We start from the raw sequence: 18038 nt of genomic DNA, 5'->3' as shown, positions 1-18038 counted from the left end.
TGAGATGAAGAGGGGCACAGGAGAGGAATTCGTGACGGGCCCCATCAAACCAGTCGTAAGACCGATGATTCAAAAACAAAATATACTGATGAGCCAGAACATTAACACGACCGACCTACAATCGATAGAAACCCGTCCAGACGATAGCAGCGTCAGCATAGCGAAGAATGGCTGCCAGAGACACGCACAGTGCGTGTAGTACCACTGAGCGCGTTGCCCCTGCGTAGAATGGAGAACGCGCGCAATCTATCTGAGTTTGACGGAGGACGGATTGTGATGCACGAGCATTTCGGAAACTGCGTGACTTGTCTGGTGTTCGAAAAGTGCTGTGGTGATTGTCTTCCACATGTGGCGAAACCAACGTAAAACCACGTACAGACGTCGTAGGTTTGGGTGGCCACCCCTCATTACAGATCTCGGACGTCGCACGCTGAGCCGACTGGTAAAACAGAACAGGCGACGAACTGTGGCGGGACTAGCATCAGACTATAATGTTGGGCAGTGTACAACTGTGTCTGAATACACAGTGCACCGAACACTCCTAACGACGTGCATCCGCAGTCGACGATCCATGCTTGTGCTAATGTTAACATCACGACATCAGCGCGTGACCATCGGTATGGTGCAGTGGAAGAGCGTGGCGGGACTAACATCAGACTATAATGTTGGGCAGTGTACAACTGTGTCTGAATACACCGTGCACCGAACACTCCTAACGACGTGCCTGCGCAGTCGACGATCCATGCTTGTGCTAATGTTAACATCACGACATCAGCGCGTGACCATCGGTATGGTGCAGTGGAAGAGCGTGGCGGGACTAACATCAGACTATAATGTTGGGCAGTGTACAACTGTGACTGAATACACCGTGCACCGAACACTCCTAACGACGTGCCTCCGCAGTCGACGATCCATGCTTGTGCTAATGTTAACATCACGTCATCAGCACGTGACCATCGGTATGGTGCAGTGGAAGAGCGTGGCGGGACTAACATCAGACTATAATGTTGGGCAGTGTACAACTGTGTCTGAATACACAGTGCACCGAACACTCCTAACAACGTGCCTCCACAGTCGACGATCCATGCTTGTCCTAATGTTAACATCACGACATCAGCGCGTGACCATCGGTATGGTGCAGTGGAAGAGCGTGGCGGGACTAACATCAGACTATAATGTTGGGCAGTGTACAACTGTGTCTGAATACACCGTGCACCGAACACTCCTAACGACGTGCCTCCGCAGTCGACGATTCATGCTTGTGCTAATGTTAACATCACGACATCAGCGCGTGACCATCGGTATGGTGCGGTGGAAGAGCGTGGCGAGACTAACATCAGACTATAATGTTGGGCAGTGTACAACTGTGTCTGAATACACAGTGCACCGAACACTCCTAACGACATGCTTCCGCAGTCGACGATCCATGCTTGTGCTAATGTTAACATCACGACATCAGCGCGTGACCATCGGTATGGTGCAGTGGAAGAGCGTGGCGGGACTAACATCAGACTATAATGTTGGGCAGTGTACAACTGTGTCTGAATACACAGTGCAACGAACACTCCTAACGACGTGCCTCCGCAGTCGACGATCCATGCTTGTGCTAATGTTAACATCACGACATCAGCGCGTGACCATCGGTATGGTGCAGTGGAAGAGCGTGGCGGGACTAACATCAGACTACAATGTTGGGCAGTGTACAACTGTGTCTGAATACACAGTGCACCGAACTCTCCTAACGACGTGCCTCCGCAGTCGATGATCCATGCTTGTGCTAATGTTAACATCACGACATCAGCGCGTGACCATCGGTATGGTGCAGTGGAAGAGCGTGGCGGGACTAACATCAGACTATAATGTTGGGCAGTGTACAACTGTGTCTGAATACACAGTGCACCGAACACTCCTAACGACGTGCCTCCGCAGTCGACGATCCATGCTTATGCTAATGTTAACATCACGATATCAGCGCGTGACCATCAGTATGGTGCAGTGGAAGAGCGTCGCGGGACTAACATCAGACTGTAATGTTGGGCAGTGTACAACTGTGTCTGAATACACCGTGCACCGAACACTCCTAACGACGTGCCTCCGCAGTCGACGATCAATGCTTGTGCTAATGTTAACATCACGACATCAGCGCGTGACCATCGGTATGGTGCATTGGAAGAGCGTGGCGGGACTAACATCAGACTATAATGTTGGGCAGTGTACAACTGTGTCTGAATACACAGTGCACCGAACACTCCTAACGACGTGCCTCCGCAGTCGACGATCCATGCTTGTGCTAATGTTAACATCACGACATCAGCGCGTGACCATCGGTATGGTGCAGTGGAAGAGCGTGGCGGAACTAACATCAGACTATAATGTTGGGCACTGTACAACTGTGTCTGAATACACAGTGCACCGAACTCTCCTAACGACGTGCCTCCGCAGTCGACGATCCATGCTTGTGCTAATGTTAACATCACGACATCAGCGCGTGACCATCGGTATGGTGCAGTGGAAGAGCGTGGCCGGACTAACATCAGACTATAATGTTGGGCAGTGTACAACTGTGTCTGAATACACAGTGCACCGAACACTCCTAACGACGTGCCACCGCAGTCGACGATCCATGCTTGTGCTAATGTTAACATCACGACATCAGCGCGTGACCATCGGTATGGTGCGGTGGAAGAGCGTGGCGAGACTAACATCAGACTATAATGTTGGGCAGTGTACAACTGTGTCTGAATACACAGTGCACCGAACACTCCTAACGACATGCTTCCGCAGTCGACGATCCATGCTTGTGCTAATGTTAACATCACGACATCAGCGAGTGACCATCGGTATGGTGCAGTGGAAGAGCGTGGCGGGACTAACATCAGACTATAATGTTGGGCAGTGTACAACTGTGTCTGAATACACCGTGCACCGAACACTCCTAACGACGTGCCTCCGCAGTCGACAATCCATGCTTGTGCTAATGTTAACATCACGACATCAGCGCGTGACCATCGGTATGGTGCAGTGGAAGAGCGTGGCGGGACTAACATCGGACTATAGTGTTGGGCAGTGTACAACTGTGTCTGAATACACAGTGCAACGAACACTCCTAACGACGTGCCTCCGCAGTCGACGATCCATGCTTGTGCTAATGTTAACATCACGACATCAGCGCGTGACCATCGGTATGGTGCAGTGGAAGAGCGTGGCGGGACTAACATCAGACTACAATGTTGGGCAGTGTACAACTGTGTCTGAATACACAGTGCACCGAACTCTCCTAACAACGTGCCTCCGCAGTCGATGATCCATGCTTGTGCTAATGTTAACATCACGACATCAGCGCGTGACCATCGGTATGGTGCAGTGGAAGAGCGTGGCGGGACTAACATCAGACTATAATGTTGGGCAGTGTACAACTGTGTCTGAATACACAGTGCACCGAACACTCCTAACGACGTGCCTCCGCAGTCGACGATCCATGCTTATGCTAATGTTAACATCACGACATCAACGCGTGACCATCAGTATGGTGCAGTGGAAGAGCGTCGCGGGACTAACATCAGACTGTAATGTTGGGCAGTGTACAACTGTGTCTGAATACACCGTGCACCGAACACTCCTAACGACGTGCCTCCGCAGTCGACGATCCATGCTTGTGCTAATGTTAACATCACGACATCAGCGCGTGACCATCGGTATGGTGCATTGGAAGAGCGTGGCGGGACTAACGTCAGACTATAATGTTGGGCAGTGTACAACTGTGTCTGAATACACAGTGCACCGAACACTCCTAACGACGTGCCTCCGCAGTCGACGATCCATGCTTGTGCTAATGTTAACATCACGACATCAGCGCGTGACCATCGGTATGGTGCAGTGGAAGAGCGTGGCGGAACTAACATCAGACTATAATGTTGGGCACTGTACAACTGTGTCTGAATACACAGTGCACCGAACTCTCCTAACGACGTGCCTCCGCAGTCGACGATCCATGCTTGTGCTAATGTTAACATCACGACATCAGCGCGTGACCATCGGTATGGTGCAGTGGAAGAGCGTGGCCGGACTAACATCAGACTATAATGTTGGGCAGTGTACAACTGTGTCTGAATACACAGTGCACCGAACACTCCTAACGACGTGCCACCGCAGTCGACGATCCATGCTTGTGCTAATGTTAACATCACGACATCAGTGCGTGACCATCGGTATGGTGCAGTGGAAGAGCGTGGCGGGACTAACATCAGACTATAATGTTGGGCAGTGTACAACTGTGTCTGAATACACCGTGCACCGAACACTCCTAATGACGTGCCTCCGCAGTCGACGATCCATGTTTGTGCTAATGTTAACATCACGACATCAGCGCGTGACCATCGGTATGGTGCAGTGGAAGAGCGTGGCGGGACTAACATCAGACTATAATGTTGGGCAGTGTACAACTGTGTCTGAATACACAGTGCACCGAACACTCCTAACGATGTGCCTCCGCAGTCGACGATCCATGCTTGTGCTAATGTTAACATCACGACATCAGCGCGTGACCATCGGTATGGTGCAGTGGAAGAGCGTGGCGGGACTAACATCAGACTATAATGTTGGGCAGTGTACAACTGTGTCTGAATACACCGTGCACCGAACACTCCTAACGACGTGCCTCCGCAGTCGACGATCCATGCTTGTGCTAATGTTAACATCACAACATCAGCGCGTGACCATCGGTATGGTGCAGTGGAAGAGCGTGGCGGAACTAACATCAGACTATAATGTTGGGCAGTGTACAACTGTGTCTGAATACACAGTGCACCGAACACTCCTAACGACGTGCCTCCGCAGTCGACGATCCATGCTTGTGCTAATGTTAACATCACGACATCAGCGCGTGACCATCGGTATGGTGCAGTGGAAGAGCGTGGCGGGACTAACATCAGACTATAATGTTGGGCAGTGTACAACTGTGTCTGAATACACCGTGCACCGAACACTCCTAATGACGTGCCTCCGCAGTCGACGATCCATGCTTGTGCTAATGTTAACATCACGACATCAGCGGGTGACCATCGGTATGGTGCAGTGGAAGAGCGTGGCGGGTCTAACATCAGACTATAATGTTGGGCAGTGTACAACTGTGTCTGAATACACAGTGCACCGAACACTCCTAACGACGTGCCTCTGCAGTCGACGATCCATGCTTGTGCTAATGTTAACATCACGACATCAGCGCGTGACCATCGGTATGGTGCAGTGGAAGAGCGTGGCGGGACTAACATCAGACTATAATGTTGGGCAGTGAACAACTGTGTTTGAATACACAGTGCACCGAACACTCCTAACGACGTGCCTCCGCAGTCGACGATCCATGCTTGTGCTAATGTTAACATCACGACATCAGCGCGTGACCATCGGTATGGTGCAGTGGAAGAGCGTGGCGGGACTAACATCAGACTATAATGTTGGGCAGTGTACAACTGTGTCTGAATACACCGTGCACCGAACACTCCTAACGACGTGCCTCCACAGTCGACGATCCATGCTTGTGCTAATTTTAACATCACGACATCAGCGCGTGACCATCGGTATGGTGCAGTGGAAGAGCGTGGCGGGACTAACATCAGACTATAATGTTGGGCAGTGTACAACTGTGTCTGAATACACAGTGCACCGAACACTCCTAAGGACCTGCCTCCGCAGTCGACGATCCATGCTTGTGCTAATGTTAACATCACGACATCAGCGGGTGACCATCGGTATGGTGCAGTGGAAGAGCGTGGCGGGACTAACATCAGACTATAATGTTGGGCAGTGTACAACTGTGTCTGAATACACAGTGCACCGAATACTCCTAACGACGTGCCTCCGCAGTCGACGATCCATGCTTATGCTAATGTTAACATCACGACATCAGCGCATGACCATCGGTATGGTGCAGTGGAAGAGCGTGGCGGGACTAACATCAGACTATAATGTTGGGCAGTGTACAACTGTGTCTGAATACACAGTGCACCGAACACTCCTAACGACGTGCCTCCGCAGTCGACGATCCATGCTTGTGCTAATGTTAACATCACGACATCAGCGCGTGACCATCGGTATGGTGCAGTGGAAGAGCGTGGCGGGACTAACATCAGACTATAATGTTGGGCAGTGTACAACTGTGTCTGAATACACCGTGCACCGAACACTCCTAACGTCGTGCCTCCGCAGTCGACGATCCATGCTTGTGCTAATGTTAACATCACGGCATCAGCGCGTGACCATCGGTATGGTGCAGTGGAAGAGCGTGGCGGGACTAACATCAGACTATAATGTTGGGCAGTGTATAACTGTGTCTGAATACACAGTGCACCGAACACTCCTAACAACATGCCTCCGCAGTCGACGATCCATGCTTGTGCTAATGTTAACATCACGACATCAGCGAGTGACCATCGGTATGGTGCAGTGGAAGAGCGTGGCGGGACTAACATCAGACTATAATGTTGGGCAGTGTACAACTGTGTCTGAATACACAGTGCACCGAACACTCCTAACGACGTGCCTCTGCAGTCGACGATCCATGCTTGTGGTAATGTTAACATCACGACATCAGTGCGTGACCATCGGTATGGTGCAGTGGAAGAGCGTGGCGGGACTAACATCAGACTATAATGTTGGGCAGTGTACAACTGTGTCTGAATACACCGTGCACCGAACACTCCTAACGACGTGCCTCCGCAGTCGACGATCCATGCTTGTGCTAATGTTAACATCACGACATCAGCGCGTGACCATTAGTATGGTGCAGTGGAAGAGCGTGGCGAGACTAACATCAGACTATAATGTTGGGCAGTGTACAACTGTGTCTGAATACACCGTGCACCGAACACTCCTAACAACGTGCCTCCGCAGTCGACGATCCATGCTTGTGCTAAAGTTAACATCACGACATCAGCGGGTGACCATCGGTATGGTGCAGTGGAAGAGCGTGGCGGGACTAACATCAGACTATAATGTTGGGCAGTGTACAACTGTGTCTAAATACACAGTGCACCGAACACTCCTAACGACGTGCCTCCGCAGTCGACGATCCATGCTTATGCTAATGTTAACATCACGACATCAGCGCATGACCATCGGTATGGTGCAGTGGAAGAGCGTGGCGGGACTAACATCAGACTATAATGTTGGGCAGTGTACAACTGTGTCTGAATACACAGTGCACCGAACACTCCTAACGACGTGCCTCCGCAGTCGACGATCCATGCTTGTGCTAATGTTAACATCACGACATCAGCGCGTGACCATCGGTATGGTGCAGTGGAAGAGCGTGGCGGGACTAACATCAGACTGTAATGTTGGGCAGTGTACAACTGTGTCTGAATACACCGTGCACCGAACACTCCTAACGTCGTGCCTCCGCAGTCGACGATCCATGCTTGTGCTAATGTTAACATCACGGCATCAGCGCGTGACCATCGGTATGGTGCAGTGGAAGAGCGTGGCGGGACTAACATCAGACTATAATGTTGGGCAGTGTACAACTGTGTCTGAATACACCGTGCACCGAACACTCCTAACAACATGCCTCCGCAGTCGACGATCCATGCTTGTGCTAATGTTAACATCACGACATCAGCGCGTGACCATCGGTATGGTGCAGTGGAAGAGCGTGGCGGGACTAACATCAGACTATAATGTTGGGCAGTGTACAACTGTGTCTGAATACACAGTGCACCGAACACTCCTAACGACGTGCCTCCACAGTCGACGATCCATGCTTGTGGTAATGTTAACATCACGACATCAGTGTGTGACCATCGGTATGGTGCAGTGGAAGAGCGTGGCGGGACTAACATCAGACTATAATGTTGGGCAGTGTACAACTGTGACTGAATACACAGTGCACCGAACACTCCTAACGACGTGCCTCTACAGTCGACGATCCATGCTTGTGCTAATGTTAACATCACGACATCAGCGCGTGACCATCGGTATGGTGCAGTGGAAGAGCGTGGCGGGACTAACATCAGACTATAATGTTGGGCAGTGTACAACTGTGTCTGAATACACAGTGCACCGAACACTCCTAACGACGTGCCTCCGCAGTCGACGATCCATGCTTGTGCTAATGTTAACATCACGACATCAGCGCGTGACCATCGGTATTGTGCAGTGGAAGAGCGTTCCATGGCCTGATGAATCCCAATGCCTTCTTCATCATGCCGATGGGAGGGCGAGAATCGCTAGTCTTCCAGGAGGACAGCTCAATGACACATGTAGAATTTTAGAACATGTTTTCTGCTCGCGTATCATGTCGTTTTTGGAAACCCAGAATCTACTCTGTAGGAATCAACATGGATTCCGGAAACAGCGATCGTGTAAGACCCAACTCGCTTTATTTGTTCATGAGACCCAGAAAATATTAGATACAGGCTCCCAGGTAGATGCTATTTTCCTTGACCTCCGGAAGGCGTTCGATACAGTTCCGCACTGTCGCCTGACAAACAAAGTAAGAGCCTACGGACCAGCTGTGTGGCTGGATTGAAGAGTATTTGGCAAACAGATCACAGCATGTTGTTATCAATGGAGAGACGTCTACAGACGTTAAAGTAACCTCTGGCGTGCCACAGGGGAGTGTTATGGGACCTTTGCTTTTCACAATATATATAAATGACCCAGTAGATAGTGTCGGAAGTTCCATGCGGCTTTTCGCGGATGATGCTGTAGTATACAGAGAAGTTGCAGCATTAGAAAATTGTAGCGAAATGCAGGAAGATCTGCTGCGGATAGGCACTTGGTGCAAGGAGTGGCAACTGATAGTTAACATAGACAAATGTAATGTATTGCGAATACACAGAAAGAAGGATCCTTTATTGTATGATTATATGATAGCGGAACAAACACTGGTAGCAGTTACTTCTGTAAAATATCTGGGAGTATGCGTACGGAACGATTTGAAGTGGAATGATCATATAAAATTAATTGTTGGTAAGGTGGGTACCTTCAGAAGGATGTAGGTTGCAGTAGGTACTGGGAGATGAAAAAGCTTGCACAGGATAGAGTAGCATGGAGAGCTGCATCAAACCAGTCTCAGGACTGAAGACCACAACAACAACAACAAGGTGGGTACCAGGTTGAGATTCATTGGGAGAATCCTTAGAAAATGTAGTCCATCAACAAAGGAGGTGGCTCACAGGGCACTCGTTCGACGTATACTTGAGTATTGCTCACCAGTGTGGGATCCGTACCAGATCGGGCCGACGGAGGAGATAGAGAAGATCCAAAGAAGAGTGGCGTGTTTCGTCACAGGGTTATTTGGTAACCGTGATAGCGTTACGGAGATGTTTAGCAAACTCAAGTGGCAGACTCTGCAAGAGAGAAGCTCTGCATCACGGTGTAGATTGCTCGCCAGGTTTCGAGAGGGTGCGTTTCTGGATGAGGTATCGAATATATTGCTTCCCCCTACTTATACCTCCCGAGAAGGTCACGAATGTAAAATTAGAGAGATTCGCGCGCGCATGGAGGCTTTCAGACAGTCGTTCTTCCCGCGAACCATACGCGACTGGAACAGGAAAGGGAGGTAATGATAGTGGCACGTAAAGTGCCCTCCGCCACACACCGTTGGGTGGCTTGCGGAGTATAAATGTAGATGTAGATGTGGATGTACTGCGAGACGGAGACAAGCTGGCGGCGGATACCATTATGCTCTGGAGAGTATTCCCATGGGCGTCCATGGTTCCAGTGGAGCTCGTGCAAAGGCAACATAATGGCCAAGGAGTATTATACATTGTACAATGAAGGCTTTCACGGCCGGATGTTTGAGCTGCCGAGAATTCTTCTGGGTTGTATGGCTGTGGTCCATGCAACCCTTCTATCCCTGACGTTTCGTCCAAGGCTACGTTGTACATCTTCGGAGGTGCTCCTGGTTGTGCTGAGCCTTGCCGACTAACGAGTCGGACGTCGAAGAACGGCCTAAATACTGTGGAAAGTGGGCGTGGCCTGGATTTCACGTGATAGCAGAAATAAACCTTGTCAAGGATAAAATATAACTATCGATCATAGTTTGTCAAAGATAAAAACTTCTCATCGATTCTGTAGCACTACTGTCCATATATCGCTGAGTTTCAGAGCTTCTTCTTTTCTGTTAAAATTATCCACATTTTTATATATTTCGTTGGCTTCTCTATATAGCCGTGGATAATAGTTCGTCATAGTACATAAAAATTCAGTTTCCGAAAATTTCACTACGTGATCACCTGACTGAAGAGCATGTTCTGCCACGGCTGACTTGTCTGTTTTCCCTAGTCGGCAGAGACTTGTATATTCATTCAACCGTGTATTCACATTTCTCTTTGTAGTTCCAATGTACACCCTACCACATGATGACGGACTCTTGTATACACCACTTGCAGACAGAGGGGGACATTTATCCTTAACGGAACGAAGTGCTTGGCCTATTTTCTTAGTTGGTCTGAAAATCGGTCGAACTTTATACATTGGTTGTAGACCGCGTACCCCCCTCCATGGCGATCATGTTTCCCGGCAGCAGTGGCATTTTTCAGTGCTGGCCCACCAACCCGCAAGATCTGAACCCGATCGAACACTTCTGGCAAGTGACTGAACGTGGCGTCAGAGCTCATCGCCCCCCTCCCTGGAGTTTACGGTAATTAGGTGACCTGTGTGTGTGCAGATGTGGTGCCAACACCCTCCCGCGACCTACGAAGGTCTCATTGCTTACATGCCACGACGCCTCACTGCTGTTACCCGTGCCAAGGTGGACATACCGGCTATTAGGTACTATAGATGGTCACAATGTTCTGACTGTTCAGTGTGTAAAAAGATACATTACTGTTAAAATTATTGTGGTCGTATTGTGACCTTTTATTAAAACAACAGAGTGTTAAACATGTTATTAACAAAATTCACAAAACTTCCTGGCAGATTAAAATTGTGTACCGGATCGAGACTCGAACTCGGGACCTTTGCCTATCGCGGGAAAGTGCTCTACCAACTGAGCTACCCAAGCTTGCCGGCGATAGACAAAGGTCCCGAGTTCGAGTCTCCGTCCGGCACACAGTTTTAATCGGCCAGAAAGTTTCATATCAGCGCACACTCCGCTGCAGAGTGAAAATCTCATTCTGGAACATTCAGAAAGCATGGTTGCATCCGGTTTTACAGTGTGACAAAAATAACGCAAATCTCTAAATACGATGTGTGACAAAAAAGAGAAAAACCCAGAACACATGGTTGGACGTCAATGTAACTTCGTACATACGCAGACCATCAGCGGGTGTATAAAAATGGTTCAAATAGCTCTGAGCACTATGCGACTTAACTTCTGAGGTCATCAGGCGCCTAGAACCTAGAACTAATTAAACCTAACTAACCCAAGGACATCACACACATCCATGCCCGAGGCAGGATTCGAACCTGCGACCGGAGTGGTCGCTCGGCTCCGGACTGTAGCGCCTAGAACCGCACGGCCACTCCGGGGGGCGGGTGTATAAAAGATTAGAGCTGTAATTCTCTGTGGCAGGTAGAACGGGCACCAGAGCGCAGAGTGCAGCTTGTTTACTACCGTTACAAGGTCTGATAGGGTATAAAAGGGGTGTGATCAGCATCAAAAGTTAAGTAATCACTATGACGGACTCGGAGATGCCGCTTAGTCATATCAGCACCTAACAGCTTCTAAAAAGCGCCCCATTGTGGGTCTCCATTTGGCTGGTAGGTGGCTGGTCGAATCGGTCAGTATCCAAATTTGTGGGGCATTCTGGTGTGATTGTGGCCCAAAGCTGGACTGCATGCGAAGTTAAGGGCAGGCATAGCCGTCACCAAGGTTATAGTCGACCAAGTGTGACTACCACAAGGAGAATCGGGATATTGCCAAGCAAACGTATTGTAACCCCTTCATGTCTGCACCTGGCATCCGAGAAAATTCTGTTCAGCGATGAATCGCGGTTCTGCGCTACTCCTGATGACCTTATTCGGCGACTATGGTTGCGAACTGGGAAGAAGTCTCATTCTTCCAATGTTTTAAACAGGCACAGCGGTGTTACCCCTGGAGTCATGGAGTGGGGAGCCGTCGGGTATGACTGTAGGTCACGGCTGATATCGGCTGAGAAAACTCTAACAGCACTACAGTACGTTGCGGACACTGAACCTTTTCATGTGTTGCCTCTCACACAACAGTATTATGGTGCCATTTGCCAACAGTAAATTGCTATTCAACACATGGCACATGTCTGTATGAACTGTCTGCGTGATATTGAGGTATTCTCGTGGTCAACTGGATTCCCTCATCTGTCTGCAATAGAACATGTGTGGCACCAGCTTATACGTCAACATCATCTAAGTGCCATTATACCGGATATCGAGGACCAGTTACAACAGTTGTGGGTCACCTTACCTCAGGAGAGGATACAACAGCTTTATGAGAACCTTTCTAAGTGGCTCCATGCATGCGTCTAGGCCATGTACGTGGTGAATGTGGCTGTAATTTGTTTCACACAGACATGTAAGGCCGTATGTGAGTCGTTACTTTCATACATTTTGTTTCTGTCACCGTAACTGCTCTTGTAAAACAAGTAAGATGCTGTTGGATTCAAGGTACAGATTGTTATTCTGTTATGACTGTCATAATTACTCTGACATACGACATACAACATATATATTTGTAAGATACTAGTCACTAGAATCGTGCTGGAACTGTCGATGTATACAGGCCTCTACGTCACCTTTCGTTCAGCTGGTAAATAGTTATCAACTGTGCAGTCTGCAGCAGAAAGAATGATTCCGTGGGGACCCTTGTGGCCGAACGGTTCTAGGCGCTTCAGTCTGGAACCGCGTTGCATCTACGGTCGCAGGTTCGAATCCTGCCTCGGACATGGAAGTGTGTGATGTCTTTAGGTTAGTTAGGTTTAAGTAGTTCTAAGTCTAGGGGACTGATGATCTCAGATGTTAAGTCCCATAGTGCTTAGAGCCATTTGAATAATTCCGTTCGTAGCACTGATGTTGACAATGGTATATCATGAATGAGTGCACTGACTGGCGCATTATACGACTGACATATAGTTTATATTACCGTGTGACAATAGGTAACCCCTGGGATGCTGCTCATGAATGGGAGCACAACAGGCCGAATCACGAGATTGATGTTCAGATTTGCAGTCTTGGTACGTAGGACAACCACGAGAGTGCTCCTGCTGTCATACGAAATTGTACCACAGACCACAACTTCAGGTAACAGTCCAGTGCGTCTAGCACGCAGACAGGTTGGTTGCAGGCCCTCAACTGGCCCTCTAACGAACACATGACCATCACTGGCACCGAGGCAGAACCAGCTTTCATCAGGAAATACAACAAACCTACACCCAGCCATCCAGTGAGCTCTCTCTTGACATCCCTAAAGTCGCAAATGGCGGTATTTTGGGGCCAATGGAATACACACTACAGTGCGCCTGGCTTGAGCTGGCCTTGAAACGACCGCCTTGTACGAGTTCGTTGTGTTACTGTGTTGCCAATTGCCACTCAAGTTGCTGCTGCAGACGCAGTACGGCGCGCCTGAACCACACGCCGAACTCGATGGTCTTACTTCTCGGTGGTGCCACGTGGACATCCGGAGTCCGGGCTTCTTGCGTCCGTACATTCCCACGACTATAGCTGCCCCAATCATGTACAGTGTGCTACATTTCTGCCAATGTTCCTGCAAAATCACAAATGGCACATCCAGCCTTTCGTAGCCATATTACACGACCTCGTTCAAACTCAGTGAGGTACTGATAATGGCGTCTTTGTCGCCTTAAAGGCTTTCTCCTGTTAGTCATATCTGGTACACTTGAGCAATGTTCTAGGATAAGTAGCACGAGTGTTTTATAAGAAGTCACATTTGTAAACTGCTTGCATTGTCCCGGCATCTCATCAAAGAGCCAGTCTGTCACTTTCTGTACCTGTGACACTACTGAGCCTCTGTATTATCACTATTTGACAACCCTAAAAATTGATGTTCTAAGGGTTTTTTATGGGTGGACTGATTTCAGTGGCAACAGAATGACCTCCTCAATATCAACCAGCATGGACTGCGAAAACATCGATCATATGAAACCCAACTCGCACTTTTCATACACGATATACTGAAAGACTGGATCAAGACAAATAGATAAGGGCAGTGTTTCTTGATTTTCGAAAAGCCATTGACTGGGTACCGCACTTACCCTTATTGTCAAAAGTATGACCATATGGAGCGAAATTTGTGACTGAATTGAGGACTTCTTGGTAGGGGAGACACGGCATGTTATCGTGGATGGAAAGCCATCGTCCAATGTAAAAGTAACTTCAGGTGTGCCCCAGGGAAGTAAACTGGGACCCTTGCTGCTCATGTTATATATTAATGATCTTGCAGACAACATTAATAATAACCTCACACATTTTGCAGATGATGCGATTATCTGTAATGAAATGCTTCCTGAAACAAGGTGCATTAATATTCAGTCAGATCTTGATAAGATTTGAAAGTGCTGCAATACTTGCTTTAAATGTTCAGAAATGTAAAATTATGCGTTTCATGAAACGAGAAATACGTGGTGTCCTATGACTGCAATAGTAATGAGTCACTGTTGGAATCTGCCAGATCATGCAAATACCTGAGTGTAACACTTTGTAGGGATATGAAATGAAATGATCACATAGTCGTGGGTAAAGTAGGTGGTAGACTACGATTTATTGGTAGAACACTGGGGAAGTGCAATCAGTTTACAAAGGAGATTGCTTACAAATGATTCGTGCGATCGGTTCGAGAATAATGCTCAAGCGTGTGGGATCCGTACCAAATAGACTAACAGAGAAAGGTATCACGAATGGTCACAGGTTTGTTTGATCTGTGGGAGAGTGTCACAGAGATACTGAAGGAATTGAACTAGAAGACTCTTGAAGAGAGACATAAAACGATCCCAAAAATGTCTATTAAAGAAGTGTAAAGAACAGGATTTAAATGATGACTCTAGGAATATACTACAATCCCCTGCGCATCACTCACATACAGGTCGTTGGGATAAGATTAGAATAATTAATGCAAGCACAGAGGCATTCAAACAATCATTCTTCCTGCTCTTAATGTATGAATGTAACGGCAAGAAACGCTAATAACTGGTACAATGGGACGTCCCTCCTGCGATGCACTTCATGGCGGTTTGCAGATTATAGATGTAGATGCAGATATACACTCCTGGAAATTGAAATAAGAACACCGTGAATTCATTGTCCCAGGAAGGGGAAACTTTATTGACACATTCCTGGGGTCAGATACATCACACGATCACACTGACAGAACCACAGGCACATAGACACAGGCAACAGAGCATGCACAATGTCGGCACTAGTACAGTGTATATCCACCTTTCGCAGCAATGCAGGCTGCTATTCTCCCATGGAGACGATCGTAGAGATGCTGGATGTAGTCCTGTGGAACGGCTTGCCATGCCATTTCCACCTGGCGCCTCAGTTGGACCAGCGTTCGTGCTGGACGTGCAGACCGCGTGAGACGACGCTTCATCCAGTCCCAAACATGCTCAATGGGGGACAGATCCGGAGATCTTGCTGGCCAGGGTAGTTGACTTACACCTTCTAGAGCACGTTGGGTGGCATGGGATACATGCGGACGTGCATTGTCCTGTTGGAACAGCAAGTTCCCTTGCCGGTCTAGGAATGGTAGAACGATGGGTTCGATGACGGTTTGGATGTACCGTGCACTATTCAGCGTCCCCTCGACGATCACCAGTGGTGTATGGCCAGTATAGGAGATCGCTCCCCACACCATGTTGTCGGGTGTTGGCCCTGTGTGCCTCGGTCGTATGCAGTCCTGATTGTGGCGCTCACCTGCACGGCGCCAAACACGCATACGACCATCATTGGCACCAAGGCAGAAGCGACTCTCATCGCTGAAGACGACACGTCTCCATTCGTCCCTCCATTCACGCCTGTCGCGACACCACTGGAGGCGGGCTGCACGATGTTGGGGCGTGAGCGGAAGACGGCCTAACGGTGTGCGGGACCGTAGCCCAGCTTCATGGAGACGGTTGCGAATGGTCCTCGCCGATACCCCAGGAGCAACAGTGTCCCTAATTTGCTGGGAAGTGGCGGTGCGGTCCCCTACGGCACTGCGTAGGATCCTACGGTCTTGGCGTGCATCCGTGCGTCGCTGCGGTCCGGTCCCAGGTCGACGGGCACGTGCACCTTCCGCCGACCACTGGCGACAACATCGATGTACTGTGGAGACCTCACGCCCCACGTGTTGAGCAATTCGGCGGTACGTCCACCCGGCCTCCCGCATGCCCACTATACGCCCTCGCTCAAAGTCCGTCAACTGCACATACGGTTCACGTCCACGCTGTCGCGGCATGCTACCAGTGTTAAAGACTGCGATGGAGCTCCGTATGCCACGGCAAACTGGCTGATACTGACGGCGGCGGTGCACAAATGCTGCGCAGCTAGCGCCATTCGACGGCCAACACCGCGGTTCCTGGTGTGTCCGCTGTGCCGTGCGTGTGATCATTGCTTGTACAGCCCTCTCGCAGTGTCCGGAGCAAGTATGGTGGGTCTGACACACCGGTGTCAATGTGTTCTTTTTTCCATTTCCAGGAGTGTATACTGATATTGTCACTACAATTTTCTCCGTTTTGTGAACTCTTCAGCAGTATGTACTTGTATTCTGTTCAAAGTATTATTTTACCTCCAAACAATACGTTGACATATCACATACTAAAATTATTTTCCAGCTTTTAAATACACCACCTCCGCTGCCGAAAGGCTAGCGTCGTTACTTTTGGTGCAAAGTAGCCGGGTTCGATTCCTGGTACCCCCTCGGATTTGTCTGAGGTAGGAAGGACTGGAACCGAGTACACTCAGCTTCGTGAGACCGAGTGAAGGCAGCAGTTGGCCAGACGGAATAGGCCTAAGGCCTAATTCGTGAGTAGTGTCCACGTTTACATTATGTAAAGCACTAATAGGAGCTAGGCACCATGAGATTTAAACCATTCTGAGCAATATAATCAACATTACGGAAGACAGTAAAAGTAACTCAAATTTTTCTTTTACTGGTAATAATAAGTGACGTCACCGTCAAATTGAAGTAATTTTTTTGGAACTAACAGAGTAACCAGCGTGCTGTTACTCTTCCTTTCACAAAGTTGAAAGCGTAAGATAGTCACTGTTCCAGGTTTCTGCCATCGCTGGAATTACTGGCAAACAGAAATGACAGTTGCCCGCCGCTGCAGGTGCCGACTTGTGCAGACTGTATTGATACTTGTGTGAACGTAAATTTTCTCGGTGTGCACCACTAATGGAAAGCACTCGTTTTCAAAGCTGGGTAGCAGTGCTGAGACACTGTGAGGGTTCGTCTGCTGGCTAAATTCCAACAACAATTCTAACAACATCCCATACGACCAAACTAGCTGCGTCTTTATCTGTGATTACTCGTAACTTATGTACTTGGACTGTTCACGGCTCTATTTAAATAGAATGTCTTCCATAGCTCGCAGCTAATTCACTGTGAATAACAACTTGCAGCTGTGATCCTGCAAATAATCTATGCATTAGCAAGAATAGCGAGTTGAAATATAGAGAAATACAAAATAAAAGTTAAATGAATGATTTAATAACAAGTATTATATTCTACCGATTGTAATTGATGTAGACAGCAAAAAATTGTAACTAATAATGTTTATTCAAGAAAAGACATCTCAGCTAAACGGGAAGTGCTCCTACAACATTTTATTAAAACACAGACAGAAAATTCCCTTATCAAACGCAGTAAAGTTACTTTGAGAGCGTTACGCGAATAGTAGCAAAATCTCCAGACTAAATAGTCATTGAAGATACACTAAGTCCATTTATTAATCACAAAATACGATATATTCAGCAGCTCAAAACACCTCAAAGTTCAGCATGCATGATGATTCAAAAATTATCACAATCGATAAAAGGAATAGTAGTAACTCATACTCTGTCTCTCCTCATTGCCGTGATACTCGTGGAAAAAGTTAGAGTCCTATTCTGGAGCACATTCA

This window comes from Schistocerca serialis, chromosome 5 (genome assembly GCF_023864345.2).
Source record: "Schistocerca serialis cubense isolate TAMUIC-IGC-003099 chromosome 5, iqSchSeri2.2, whole genome shotgun sequence".
Lineage (NCBI taxonomy): Eukaryota > Metazoa > Arthropoda > Insecta > Orthoptera > Acrididae > Schistocerca > Schistocerca serialis.
The sequence above is the reverse complement of the archived record's forward strand: the minus strand, read 5'-3'. Positions refer to the sequence as shown.